The 15,646-nt window shown below is 42.9% G+C and overlaps 1 protein-coding gene across 4 annotated transcripts in view; it reads right to left on the minus strand.

Annotated features, from left to right (window-relative positions):
* rbfox3a (RNA binding fox-1 homolog 3a) overlaps positions 1 to 15,646 on the minus strand; it is a 744,884-nt gene that overhangs the window by 242,974 nt on the left and 486,264 nt on the right. The gene's annotated exons all lie outside the window — the stretch shown is intronic.

Consider the following 15,646-nt stretch of genomic DNA (forward strand, 5'->3'; position numbering starts at 1 on the left):
GAAGGGCCTCAGATTTACTGTTGGGGCACTGAGTTACAGTACTAAGGGGAATTCAAACAAAGGCTCTCTACTAATGCACCACTTGTATTTGTTGTCTAGCAAAAGTTCTGAACACTAACTGCTTGAGTCACTCTTCATAACTTCTTCACAGCACATGAACACAATAATTTCGGGAAGATAAGAAAACAGAAGGAAATGGAAGAGAAGAAGACAGACTGGGCAACAGTGTTACTAATATCTGCTAATGAACCATCATAAAGTGGGGAAACCCAACATTTAGAATTTTTATCACCTGCAACCTGCATTCAGAATGACTACCGGGTTAGGATGACGAAGATATGAGACTACCTAAACCATCTAAACAAAGAACAACCATTTCAGTAACGCAGTGGCGGTTCTAGCTTGTATGGCTCCCTGGGCATCCCCCCCACACCCACCCCACAAAAAAAGCACCATTCTGCACTAACTGTAATTTTTATTCAGACATTTGGAACAACACAAATAAATAATCATAACATTTAAAAATATAAATGAAAATAAGACTCATAAATATCATAAAGAAGTAACAAAGACAAATAGAAACTAATGTGTGTTGATTTGGCACTCGAGCATCAATACATTACCCATCCCCCAAAACTGTCAACCAAGAGTCCAAGACTTAACCAATTCACCTTGGTGGTGTGCAGACTGGTTTAATACTATTGTTAACGATTTTGCACAAACCAGAAAAAATGCAACACTATCTGTGAAACTATATATTCACAGTATTATTAATGAATAGGGGTTTATTTGGTAGCATTTCGTAGTGTGACTGATTTTGCTAATTGCATTACTACTGTACAAAGTTAGAGGTGCGCTATTTGATAGATTCCCCCGCTCCCCCTACCTCAGGCTTCCAGTGGGGAGACCTGAGGTCAACCTACCCCCGCTCCCCTCCCCATCTCATACTTCTGAGTGGGAGACCTTCCCAGGCAGTAGCCTGCCTAGCTCACAAACTAGAATCAGGGTGCCCACTCCGACAAGGTTAATTGACCCACAGTCCCACACGGTGACATGGTATCATTGATGTGACGTGCAAACCAGCGATAGAAAACCGATCGCGCAAATGTCACCATTCCGATTTTTAGTGCGGGTGCCCCATGCCGTCCCTGGCAAGATGCCGCCCTGGGCGGCTGCCCATATTGCCTATACCTAAATCCGCCACTGGTAACAGCTGCAATAAGGCCAAGTAATAGATTGGATTTGAGTAGCATAATATGAATTAATCAATCAATCAATATACATGCAAACATAGATATTTCCAAAAAATCTACCTGCATTAGAGCATACTGGGAAATATGATAAGGATGGGCGTAGTTTTGGTTTAACACTGGTTATTAACGCCAACATTTGGATTAGTGTACACTAATGGCTGTTAATTTAACACCTGAATCAACACTAGACATTTTTACACCAAAACATTTACGCTAGGTAACACTGGCCAATTTGCTGTGTATAATGCACTGTACATTGTTACACACACGCATGAACACATGCATGGATGCACGCACGCCTGAGTGTTTGCACTTGAGAGATCTATCGCAGAGAGTCCTGAAAAGATGCCATGTAATCAACAGAGAGATATAAACCAACAGTGAGAATATCTACCAGGCGAAATAAAAAAATCAACCACAAGGCAATATTGATGGGAAAAAGGAATCAATAAAAACCCTGCAAAAAAATAGAGCTTAGTGGAATGAAACCTTCTCTACACGGAACAGAAGAGGAATAAGGTTATTGTTTTAGAGAAGGAACTTTCCAGAAAATGTGATAATTGAATTTTACTGCCACCTGTTTCTTTGACAATATTAAATGTTTTGAGAGGTTTGCAATTAATCTAAAGTCCAGCTTAACTTATCCATAAATTACTGTTTATCATCATTACATGCCACACACACATGCACATGGACACACACAGAGACACAGCTGAGAGCAGCAGGGCTATAAATGTTTTTAATTGGCACAGACACCATCGGGGCCGTCAGAGTGTTTACTTAACATACTGCTATATTAATAAAGAAATGAGAGAGCTAATTGGGTAGACAGGGGAGTAGTAATATTTGGCTGAGAGCTAGGTCGTCATGGAGGATCGGCTTGGAGTTGGGGATAAATTTGGGGTATAAGGGGCTGGGGCAAGGACTGGAGCTAGGGCCTGAATGAGCTAATCTTGAAGCTGGGTTACTATTACCCTAGAAGATAGAGTACTGAGGCTAAGAGTGGAACTGAGGCTTGAGGGATGGAACTGGGCTCAATGGCTCGAACTGGAGTTTAGTTTGAGGCTCAGAGACTGTAATCTCTCTGTGTGTCTGACTCTGTGTGTCTCTGGCCCTAGACCTCTCTGTCTCAGGTGTATTTAATGGAATGTGGTGTGAGGGATCCATTTTCCATTGGCCAGGAGCAACGCATTAAAAACCAATCACAGCGACCTGGACCTGCTGCTGATTCCCCAACAGACCAGAGCATGCTGAGACCCAGGGCACTGCTGCCACCACGCAGCCCGATGTATGTGTTTGTGTTTTTGTTTGTTTGTGTACGTACCTATGTGCGTGCCTGTGTGTGCGTGGAGAGTGGACAAAAACATTTCAATTAAACACCCTCCATCTCTACCTCTTCACGTTTCTGTTCCATCCTCTTTCCATACTCCTCTCCCTACATCCCCCTCTCAGCTTGGCTCATCACCAGAGACAGCTGGAGAGGTGGGTCTCCCCATTCCTGTCAGTTTATCCTGGCGCCCAAACACACACATGCACACACTCTCACACACAGTGAGTCTTTGATCCTCTACCAACAGCCCTATAGGACCGCCGTGCCAGACCAGGGGCCCCAAGCAATCAGCCTCCCCAACCTCGGAGCCTTGGTGGTTCCCCCCCCCGGCAGTGGCGCTACAGTATGTGGGAGCCAGAGCCAGGCTCACTGAGAGAGAGAGAGAGAGAGAGAGAGAGAGAGAGAGAGAGAGAGCGAGAGAGAGAGAGAGAGAGAGAGATCCATGTTTCAGCAGAAAGCTCTATGTTTCTGTCACAAATGTAACCCTATTCCCTATTTAGCATACTACTTTTAATCAGGGCCCATAGGGCTCTAGTCAAAAGTAGTGCACTAAATAGGGAATAGGGTGCCATTTGTGCCTCATACCTCACTGCCCCCTCATAGTGGTATCATTCATTCAATCATTCATAAACTGGCTCTAGAACCACTGTGGATATACGGACAGGAAGAGAGAGACTCATTCATCTGCTGGCTTTAAGCTTAGAGCCTTAATTCGCTTCACTGAGAAACACAAATAATATATTGCGGATGCAAAACAGACCTCTGGTACACTTCAAAGCTTTTTCTTCTGTCAAATTGGAAATGTGCCACTCTTGCCGGTTGCATCCTGAAGATGGCAACCCTTTCCCAATGTAGTGCACTACTTTTGACCAAGGCCTAGATTCAAATAGATCATGTTAACCGGCGATAGCCAACACCCGCATAGCTGATGTTCTGGCAGTGTCGAAGGTGGAACTGCATTGGAGCTGTCAAATTGTTGAGCAGCTGCTCTTGATCATTGTCATGAAGCCACACCCATCCCACTCGCATTAGAAGTTCAGAACGAGAAAGTGTAGGCCATATAGAAATGATGACAATTACATTGCAAATTCCAGTGTTTGAACTTGTAAACACGGATGCATGGGATTTCTCTTAATGCAACTCCGTGCAACCAATGTCAATGTCCACTTCAGGTATAATGCCAGGAGCCACTTGTGTATTGACAGCTCAAACGCAGTACCACCTCCGACACCACCAAAACAACCGCTATGCGGATGTCGACTAAAGTGGATCTGATTTAACAGAGCCCCAATGATTCTGGTTTCTCCTCATTATGCACAGGTCTGTGTGGTGGATATTTTCTGGGCTTGTGCCCATCTCTTACTATCCCTTTCTTTGGACAGACCAGGAGGCAGGAATGGTAAAAGTGGCTTGACCACGGTTGGCGCTGTCTCTGGTCCAGCGGACAAAGCCGGAATCGTCGAAAGGACTGGGGAAGACGGGTGGGTAACAGTGGCTTGACCGCGGCCCGACCTGACTCCCCAGTCCACAGATCCCCCCAGCATCCAGCACCGGACCAGCTGCCTGAGGAGGAGACGACAGACTGCAGGCTTTGATGTGAGTAGAGTGCTGCCGAGGTGAGCCTTACTCCCTCTACCTTTGGCCTACAGCTCTCCTCCCCTGACTTTCTTTTTTTCCATCTGCCCTCCTCAGGCCACCACCGACCAGGCCAGGACCAGCTGATCGCCAATCACCCAGAGCAGATCAATAGAGGGAGAGACCAGAGCAGACACCATCACCACCTAAACCAGAGGAAGGACCAAAGACACCAACCTGGACCTGGAGTGAGCAGAACACAGGGGAGTGCCTCCATTGACCTTAGGGTCACAGGCTTCCAGATGTCTGCTCACTCTGAGGTTTGTGATTTCTCCCCCTGCAGGACCAGACCAGACATCATCAAGACCAGAACCAAAACCACCCCACCCCCCACCTGAACAAGATGACCGGGATGAACCCAGGAGCGATGCACTGCTACAACGAGGTGAGGCTGCAGCTAATCCCCAACAACAAGGCTACCGAGAACAGAGCCGCCAACCACCGGGCAGCGACAACCACAACCACAACCACCACCGCCACACTAGAAACCATGACCCTCTTGGAATTCAGCAGGGCAGTTCTCCAGAGAAGTATTGGCTTTGTGCCATCTGACCTGAACTACCTGGTGAAACGCCCAGGGCCACAGGAATCATTTGAAGCTATTTTCAAGACCCCCCAGTTTCTAGAACAGTTTTGGTCAAAATTCAGAAATTGCAAAGATTCAACACTGTTTATCAGAAAATACCCCCTTTCCGACACAGAATCCAAGGTAGTTATAGTACAGCTTCACAGTAAGTGCATCCAGGACTAAGAGATACAACTTTGGTTAAGCAGGTTTGCCACCCTCAAGTCAACGGCTAGGAGGGTCATGGACGAAGACACGTCTGGACTGGGGCAGGGCCGGAGCCTGCACAGCCATCATCTGTAAGATCTGTAAAGACAACCATCCCGCCTCAAACTGTACCTCCACACTCCCCTGCAACCTGTATGGGAAACGGGGCTTGTTTTTTTCCCTCTGAGAAACCGTCTGCCCTTCCTAGCCCACCCCCGTTGCCCCACAGCCCATTACTCCCTCTGATCGCCCCCCCTCGCGAGGGAGTGAGCGAGCTGGATTAATTTCCCCCTTCCTTCGACTATTTGATTTGATCTTCCTATTTTAGCTATGATTTGATGACTTTTCCGTTTGATTACTTTTTTATTTAATGTTTCGAATGATATTTTAACTTAATTGATATATGAATTCTGTATTGATTTGAGCATAACCAAATAAAATGGCCTTGTGTCAATTGAGAACTGTTGTGTAAATCAGTGGTTCTCAATTCTCTCCTCAGGAACCTCAAGCTGTTCCAGACTTAGCACACCTGATTCAACTTGTCAATAAACACAGTAATAACACCTATGGAATTTCAACAATATAACATGGCTAACCAGGAAAAATAACCCTTTATGGTTCTTCATGTGTTTTTTTGTAGAACCTTTGATAATGAGAAAGATTATTATATTCTCCAGGGTTGGATTTCTGAGACTATAGTTTTAACCAACGCAACATTCACGTCTACAGCCACTTTCAGAGGAGTCCCCTGAAACAGTGCAAATTACAGCTTTAGTGTGTGTGTGTGTGTTTGTGTTTGTGTTTGCGTTTGTGTGTGTGTGTATGTGTGTGAGAGAGCGTGCATGTGTTTTCTGGCATTCCCTGTTTTTCTGGAGACTAAGCACTACAAAGCCAGCCAACTGTCAAACAATTAGATTAGCATAAATATGCCAAAATTATACATGCAAATATAAGTCTCTCTGTTTTCCTTTGGAATTATTCAGAGTATACCAAATATTGGTTAAATCATATATAAACAATCACAAACAAATATGGCTTAATTCATGTGCAGGCACCTGGGAGAGGAACATATGCAACTCAACAGATTGGGAATGATTGGCAATTCTTTAGAGTAACTGTGAGTAGGGTTGCAAAATTCAGGTTACAGTATTTTCCCCAAATTCTCAGGTTTTCCAGAAATCCCAGTAGGAAGATTCCTGGAATCAGGATGAAATAAACAGTAAATCCTGGGAATTTTGGGAAAATTACCCATCATTTGGCAACCCTAAATAACTGTAAGGTAAGGAGAGAAGGGACAGAAAGGGTGGCTCTAGTGACTGGTAGACGTCATTTTGGATCAAACAGAGGCTCTTTCTCTTACAGGGCTATCCTGCAACTGGGGAGCAGACAGACACTCTCTTGTTATCAACCAATCAGGGCCTGTGTCCTGAAGTGGGAAGGATCAATGGAAAACACAGTCTCACATTGGAATGAGGAATGGGGATACCTAGTCAGTTGTCCAACTGAATGTACTCAACTGAAATGTGTCTCCCGCATTTAACCCAACCCCTCTGAATCAGAGAGGTGCGGGGGGCTGCCTTAATTGACATCCCCGTCTTCAGTGCCCGGGGAACAGTGGGTTAACTGCCTTGCTCAGGGGCAGAACGACAGATTTTTACCTTGTCAGCTCGGGGATTCGATCAAGCAACCTTCCGTTTACTGGTCCAACGCGCTAACCACTAGGCTACCTGCCACCCCACAAACTCACGCATGCAATTCCATTTTGACCCCAACACTACCGTATGGGACCGAAGTATGGTGACCCATCTATGATCCTAATTTCAGTAACTGGGGAAAAAGTCCCCATTGAGAAATTTCTGTTTGAATTCATTAAAAGTATTTTATGTGTCCAACAAAATATTCCAAACAAAGCCTGCAGTGCAGAACTATGACTTTTCCATCTACACATTCAAGTGAAGAAAAGACCACGATTCGGGTTTTTAAAACTATTTTTACTGACTTGAAAGTCATCATGAATATTTCAGAGTGACTCTTTCATTTTTGTCATTCGTTTGACCTGCTAGCTGCAATAAATACTACAGCAGGATTAATATGCGCTTCTCTGGCTCAGCGGCCGGTGTTGGCGAGTAGTGAACTACATGTAGTTTAACTAGTAACTTAACTACATTTTGCAGTAGCTTGGTGGTAGTTGAACTAAATTCAAATCAGTAGTTATCTACTTTTTTAGCATTGTAGCGGTGTAGCGAACTGCTGGAAGTATGTGTAGCACATGGAGATGTGTGAAACTTACTCCTCAACCTGAAGTGTCGCCGCTTGAGCCAGCGAATAGCTAGCTTTTCATGTGGCACCAGCTGGTAAGATTTCAGGAAGGGGGTCACGTGTGCTCGTGTAAAGCAGGGTTTCTCAAACTCGGTCCTGGGGCCCCACCCCTTGGTGCACAATTAGATTTTTGTCCTAGCACTACACAGCTGACTGAAATAACCCACTCATCATCAAGCTTTGATTATTTGAATCAGCTGTGTAGTGCTAGGGCAAAAACCAAACGTGCACCCAAGGTGGGACCCAGGACCGAATTTGGGAAACGCTGGTGTAAAGGACGTCACGCTGCTTGCTTAGCTAGTATTACTTCCTCCAGATTTGGCCCATACCTTTCTTGAGCTCGAACCTCTGCCTTGCTAGCACACGTGACCGCCCTCCTGAAGCGTCTTAACAGTCTGCAACACGCGAAAAGCTAGCTATTTCGCTGGTGCAAGTGGGGATGCTTCAGGCTTCATGTGCTACACTAGCAAGGCAGAGGCCCCAAGTTCATGCCAGGTATGGGCTGAATCTGGAAGAAGTGGTACTTGCTAAGCAAGCAGCGTGACATCCTCTAGTGACTTGGATATACCACAGATCAATGCTGTGGTCACGGTTTAATATGTTTGAGGGGTGAATGTAGCACATGGGATATGCGAAACTTACTCCTCAGCCTGAATTGTCCCTACAGATCCAAGTCAATAAAAAGAGTCAAGCTTCCAATCACTATTAGTCAACGGTTGTCAATTGACACAAGGCCACACATGAGTCTTTCACAAGACACCATAACTGGCAGGTCATATAGAATGTCATAACACAACAGATTACATCAACTGGAATGACACTCTCACTCACTGTTGCACAAAAAGAGCTGTGCGCAAACCACGCCCCAAAATATTTGAATGTGCCGCCACCCTTACATTTTAATTATTACTAAAAGAGAAAATAACCCTTTTTCGAACTGCAAAGAACCATTTAAGGGCTCAAAGTGTTCTTTGAGTCTTTATGGTCCAAAATAGAACTATCACACTTCCCAAAGAAACCTTGAGAAATTGTATTTTCTTAGTGTTTGCTACAGCCTGCATATGCAATGGGTTACATTGAGATTGTGTGTCAATGGCCTACCCACAAAACCTCATAATGTTAAAGTAAAAATATGTTTCTACACATTTCTACAAATTAATTAAAAAATGTAAAGCTGAAAAGTCTTCAGTTAACACGTATACAACCCCTTTGTAATGTCAAACCTAAATAAGTTAAGGAGTAAAGATTTGATGAACAAGTCACACAATAAATTGCATGGACTCACTGTATGAAATAATAATGTTTAACATGATTTTTGAATGACTACTTCATCCTGTACCCCACACATATAATTATCCGTAAGGTCCCTCAGTCGAGCAGTACATTTCAAACACGGATTAAACCACAAAGACCAGGGAGGTTTTCCAACGCCTCGCAAAGAAGGACACCTATTGTTAGATACAAATAAAATATAATAAAGTAGACATTGAATATCCCTTTGAACATGGTGAAGTTATTAATTACACTTTGGATGGTGTATCAATACACCCAGTCACTACAAAGATACAGGCGTCCTTCCTAACTCAGTTGCCTGAGAGGAAGGAAACCGCTAAGTGATTTCACAATTAGGCCAATGGTGACTTTAAAACAGATACAGAGTTTAATGGCTGTGATAGGAGAAAACTGAGGATGGATCGTCAACATTGTAGTTACTTCACAATAATAATCTAATTGACAGAGTGAAAAGAAGGAAGCTTGTACAGAATAAAAATATTACAAAACATGCATCCTGTTTGCAATAAGGCACTAAAATAAAACTGCAAAAAATGTGGTAAAGAAATGAACTTTACAGCCTGAATAAAAAGCGTTATGTTTGGTCCAAATCTAACACTGGGTATGTGTTGTGACATTGTTAGTATTACTTGTTAGATATTGCTGCACTGTCGGAACTAGAAGCACAAGCATTTTGCTACACCCAAAATATCCTACACGCTACACCCTCAGATCCTCAATAATGTTCACAGCTGCACCATTCAGAGCATCTTGACTGGCTGCATCACCGCAAGGCGCTACGAATGGGTAGTGCGTATGGCCCAGTACATCACTGTGGCCGAGCTCTCCTGCCATCCAGGACCTCTATACCAGATGGTGTCAGAGGAAGGCCCTAAAAATTGTCATAGACTCCAGCCACCCAAGTCACATACTGTTCTCTCTGCTACAGCATGGCAAGCGGTACCGATGCACCAACTCTGGAACCAACAGGACCCTAAACAGACTGAACCAGTTTTCCTATAGGATTATTCCTGTGCTTAGCTTTATTCCTTCTCTTCTTTTCATCCTGAAAACTCACCAGTTCTTAATGACTACAAGCATACCCATAACATGATGCAGCCAATAAATAATATGGAGGGTGGTAGTCAGTAATGTTGTATTGGATTTTCCCCAAACAAAACACTTTGTATTCAGGACAAAAAGTGAATTGATTTGCCAAATTTTGTGCAGTATTACTTTAGTGCCTTGTTGCATGTCACGTCCTGACCAGTAATAAGATTATTTGCTATTGTTGTTTGGTCAGGACGTGGCAGAGGGTATTTTGTTTATGTGTGTCAGGGTGATGGTTTATGTAGTGAGGTGTTTGATTTATTATTTCCGGGTTTTTTGGTCACTGCTATATGTTAGTCTATTTCTATGTTCTTTCTAGTTAGTCTGTTTCTATGTGTAGTTAATTGGGGTGTGGACTCTCAATTGAAGGCAGGGGTTGTCTAATTGGCTTTGATTGAGAGTCCTATATATTAGGGTGTGTTTGTGTTTTGTGGGAGGTTGTTTCTTGTTTAGCTGTCTATGCCTGACAAGACTGTTTTTTCGTCATTCATCATTGTTATTTTTGTATATGTGTTTGTTTGGTTTTCCTTCTTTCGCCTATTAAAAGAAGATGAGTATACAACCCGCTGTGTTTTGGTCCTTTCCAGACGACAACCGTTACAGTTGCAAACATGAAGCATGTTTTGGAATATTTGTTATTCTGTTCCGGCTTCCTTCAGTAGCAGATTGGTCATCTGGCAACTCTGACAAATGCCAGATGGGTTGGACCATTTTTGTTCGGTGTGCAAAATATTTAATTAAATAAAAATAAAACAATGACAAAGGTGACATGAGCCGGCCCGGTTTTCTGATAGGCTGAGATAAGATCACACAAACTCACATTAAAAGTCAAACGCTGCATCAGCAAAGAGACCTGCTTCGTCTCCGTCATTATTTTGCCAGTCAAGATCATGGATCGTAATAAACGGAAAGGGTGCCTATAAACGTAGAAGCTTGGCTTTTAAAACGTATTAGGCTTAACCAGACAGGCAGACAGTAGCAAGGCTCAAGCCATGCCCACCTGAGAATATTACTCTCTATGCCATAATTTAGCTGTATTTGAGTAGATAATCTAATTGTTAAAAATGTTTTCTTCACCGATTTGCTTTCAAAATAGAAACAAACAATTTAAATATGATTCCCTGCGCAAGACACCATGGGGGTAAAAAAAAGTGCAGTAGCGGTGCGTGGGTAAAGTCACTGGGGAAGCCATATTATATTAGAATTTACGTGTTGTGATAATTTCGTTGTTTGCACAATAATCTGTTAGTTCATATGCCTTGCGACCATGATATATAGACAGTCGGATAAACACTCCAAACAGCCTACCCGACCACTCGGAGGTGTCCACATGGCCCTAAAGCACACCGTTGCCTCGTTTTGGGGGGGGGAACAAAAATGCAAGTTCAGGCATGTCCCCCCCATCCCCAGTGAAAGTTGCACCCCTGTATATAAGCCTAAGGCCGAGACAATAAGACACAGTGGCAGAATAAATTCAACCACAGCTTTGTTTCATCACAAAAGTCCACAAATCATATTGCATGTACCAAACAGTTATATGACCTACAGCATGGTGAAGCAATTTCATGTTTCTGACATTTTTCGAACCACTAAACAAATACGGATTTATAACCACGGAAAGTTACCACAAGTCACAAAGAAAACAGGAGCTGCCTCCACTATTTCAGCACCATTTCAATTTCCACATTTCAAAATCATTAAATCACCGATGCATAGTCTAATACAGTGACAACTTAAAGATACCAAAAACGATTTAGTCCAATCAACGTAGGCTAAATATGATGTGGCTTTCCATGGTTCTGTGTGCGTGTGTGCATGCGCGTTCGTGGAAGTAGAAAAAACATGTTGACTCACCCTACTTGTAGAGAAACGACAATGCCATCCTCCTCTATTTCAGGTTGATGAAATTATCTATTACTCTGTCATACAGTACACACTTTTATGTTTTGTTGTCCTAGGCTACCTGGCTAAAATGCTTGCTTGCTAGTCTAACTTCCTTTCATGGGCAACGTTAGCAAGTTAACATTAGCCTTCTACATCTAGCTACATATTGAACTTCCATCCTCTCAGGCCAGGGGCACAATGTATGAATGTATGGTTAGATCAGAATCGGCATTATAATCATTGGCCAGTACGAAGAATTAAGTAAAACCACAACTCCATATCCCTATCTCCATCCATGGCTAATTTAGGAAAGGGACAATTTTAGCTAGCTAGCTAGCCACCGGAGGAAAACAACACAATGATATGCACAACAAGATTCTGTCAATGACGTATGCTCTCGATGCAATGTGATTGGAGGAGAGACAAATCCAATTGGCTTCCCTTGACACTTTTTATGGTGTGCCAGGACCATTCACAGATGAGCTCACTCAGTTTAGCTCAATGCTGATTGGCTATTATTTTTTATATTTTTTTATCAAGGGAGGCCAAATGCTCGCTGGCTTCCTTTGCATTCAACGCCATGGGCGGCAACAAATTCATACTCTATTGCACCAGACAGCATCAGATAGATGGCCTACACATACAGAGACAGAGGGGCGCTGTTTCACTCGCTTGGATGCTTTCTCCAGTGATATACATTTCAGCCTTTTGCAAATTGTATGAAAATTATGAAACACAAAGAGACGAAAGATACATTATTTACATGTTTTTTCTTAGTACAGTTTTTGGGGAAGCCAAGCTTCCCTCGGCTCCATGAATGCACGCCACTGCCCACATGTTTATCAAAGTTGATGTCAAATCAAATCAAATTGTATTTGTCACATGCGCCGAATCAGCAGTGAAATGCTTAGTTACAAGCCCTTAACCAACAATGCAGTTAAGACAAATACCTAAAAAAAGTAAGAAATAAAAGTAACAAATAATTAAAGAGCAGCAGTAAAATAACAATAGCTAGGCTTTTTACAGGCGGTACCTGTAGGTAGAGTTATTAAAGTGACTATGCATAGATAATAACAGAGAGTAGCAGCAGCGTAAAAGAGGGGGGGCAATGATATATCGATGGGGATTAAATGCATTGACATGGCAACTACAGTATGCATATGTTCCCCTTCCTGGGATAGAACATTTTGATGTTTGATTAGATGATAATGTAAACAAACTCGCCAGTCAGAAAAGAAAGAAGACATGAAAATCCACATATCTAGGTCAAATGTGCAATTTTGTGTATGTTTCCCCTATTGTCAAATACATTTGCATTGATTAATTCTAGAGCAATATATGTTGATTTTCACAAACAGGTGGGTGCTGTTTTGGTACAATCATTTAAAAGAAGAAAAATGTTGATATTTGACATTCAATTGAATACCTGAAATACCTGGGGGCTGGTGTTGATAGAATTCCAAGTCCGTCCCTGGCTTCCTTCTTCTTTCAATCTGTCAATTAGGTTAGTATTATAAAGTAACTACAATGCTTTTGATCAATCCTCAGTTTTCTCCTGTCATATCCTGTCATGGGCTCCTGAGTGGCGCAATGGTTTAAGGCACTGCATCTCAGTGATAGAAGTGTCACTACAGACCTTGGCTCGATTCCAAGCTGTATCACAACCGGCTGTGATTGAGAGTCCCATAGGGCGGCGCACAATTGGCCCAGCGTCGTTAGGGTTTGGCCGGGGTAGGCCGTCATTGTTAATAAGACTTTGTTCTTAACTGACTTGCCTGGTTAAATAAAAAATATCCATTAAACTCTGGAACTGTTTTAAAGTCACCATTGGCCTCATGGTGAAATCCCTGAACGGTTTCCTTCCCCTCCGGCAACTGAGTTAGGAAGGACGCCTGTATCTTTGTAGTGACTGGGTGTATTGATACACCATCCAAAGTGTAATTAATAACTTCACCCTGCTCAAAGGGATGTTCAATGTCTTCTTGTTTTACCCATCTACCAATAGGTGCCCTTTTTTGCTAGGCATTGGAAAACCTCCCTGGTCTTTGTGGTTGAATCTGTGTTTGAAATTCACTGCTTGACTGAGTGACCTTACAGATCACTGTATGTGTGGGATACAGAGATGAGGTAGTCATTAAAAAATCATGTTAAACACTATTATTGCACACAGAGTGAGTCCATTTACTATGTGACTTGTTAAGCACATTTTTACTCCTGAACTTATTTAGGCTTGCCATAGGGATGAATACTTATTGACTCAAGAAATGTTTCATGTTTAATAATTTGTAAAAATGTGTAAAAACATGATTCCACTTTGACATTATGGGGTATTGTGTGTAGGCCAGTGACAAAAATCTAATTTTAATCCATTTTAAATTCAGGCTGTAACACAACAAAAGTTGGAAAATGTTACTATTATAAATTCTTTACTGTTATTGTTGATATCATTTTCTCACTTCACTTCAGCAACAATGGTCTCATTATATATGCTAATAAAGCTTATCTGAAACTGAATCAGACGGACAGACAGACTGACAGACATGCAGACAGACAGACCACAGCCCAGAATAACAGTTCTGTTCCTCTCTCCTCCCTTTTTCACCCCTTTTGCCCCTCATTTTTCATGCCAGCCGAGATTAAAGTTGTTTCCGTCTCAGGGTCGTGGGGTGCTAGGTCCTTTGATCAGTCTCTCCTGTCCTGGCACAGACCCACAGGGCGCTACCCGACCCATATACCAGACCTGAACACAAAGCTACTGGGCCAGACTGGACTGGACTGACACACACACTCACTCACACACACAACACAAGTACACACACAGAGAACCCCCCAACACACACACACAGACATGGACTGGATAGGCAGGGCAGGGCTGGAGTAGACTGGGCCAGCTGGACTCTAGCCTTCTCTACCCATTCTGTCTTTCTGTGTGTCTGTGTCTGAGGAAGGGTTGATTGGGATGTGTGTTCTGTAATGATCCTTCACTGACTAGCACGTTTTATATGTAATTCCCCAGAATAGCTCTCCAGAAACAACATATTGCATTATTTAGCTTGACAGTTACTGTAATCAATGATATGTAGGGTACGGTGTGTAGCTTAAACATATGGCTATTGATTGGTGTTATTGAATACATAGATTACTGCATGAACTCTATTAAATCCAAGGGAGTCCACTACACACGGCCATATTCATTATTACTGTAAACGTATATTTTATAACCTTAATTTTTCAAAGGTTTCTCAAGGGCTTCTGCCTAACAGTTTTGGAACTACACTTTGTCTATCCAGTGTGGCTAATTAGTTGTTGGAAAGCAGCAGCAGTGGTTGGTGTGTGTGTTGACTCCTAAAGTGTGTGTCTTTTCCGTGGAGTGTGATAGAAGACAGGAACTAGAGGGAAGTTGACGGTAGGACACTCCCACCTAGGTGCTGTAATACGAGGGAGTGCAGAGAGTAAGTGTTGAGGAGCGTCACAAATGGAACCCTATTCTCTTTCTAGTGCAGTACATTTGATGAGAGAGCGAGAGAAGAGAGAGAGAGAGATGTCTTGTCAAAAGAACTGTCAAAAGAACTGCACTATAAAGGGAATAGGGTGTCATTTGGGCCACAACTATGGTATTTGAGAAAACCAAGCAGCTGGGGCAGTGATGCAGACAGCTAATCAATAGAAGACTTACTGCCTCATAACTGGCCTGGTTAGGAGCTCTTTCTCCAACAGCAGCAGATAGACTAGCGGTTAAGAGAGAACAGGACAAGACATTCAACCAGCTTCTCAGTCACTCTATTCTCAGTATCCATACTCAACTCTCAAGCTAGCTAGTTCAACCAGACTACACTTGCATCCCAAATAGCACTCTATTCCCTACATCAGAGGTACTCAACTCTTACCCTACAAGGTCCGGAGCCTGCTTGTTTTCTGTTCTACCTGACAATGAATTGCACACACCTGGTGTCCCAGGTCTAAATCAGTCCCTGATTAGAGGGGAACAATGAAAAAATGCAGTGGAACCGGTTTTGAGGTCAAGAGTTGAGTTTGAGAGCCCTATATTGTCTTTTGGGAACTATAAAGGTA

This window comes from Salmo salar, chromosome ssa01, assembly GCF_905237065.1.
Source record: "Salmo salar chromosome ssa01, Ssal_v3.1, whole genome shotgun sequence".
Classification (NCBI taxonomy): domain Eukaryota; kingdom Metazoa; phylum Chordata; class Actinopteri; order Salmoniformes; family Salmonidae; genus Salmo; species Salmo salar.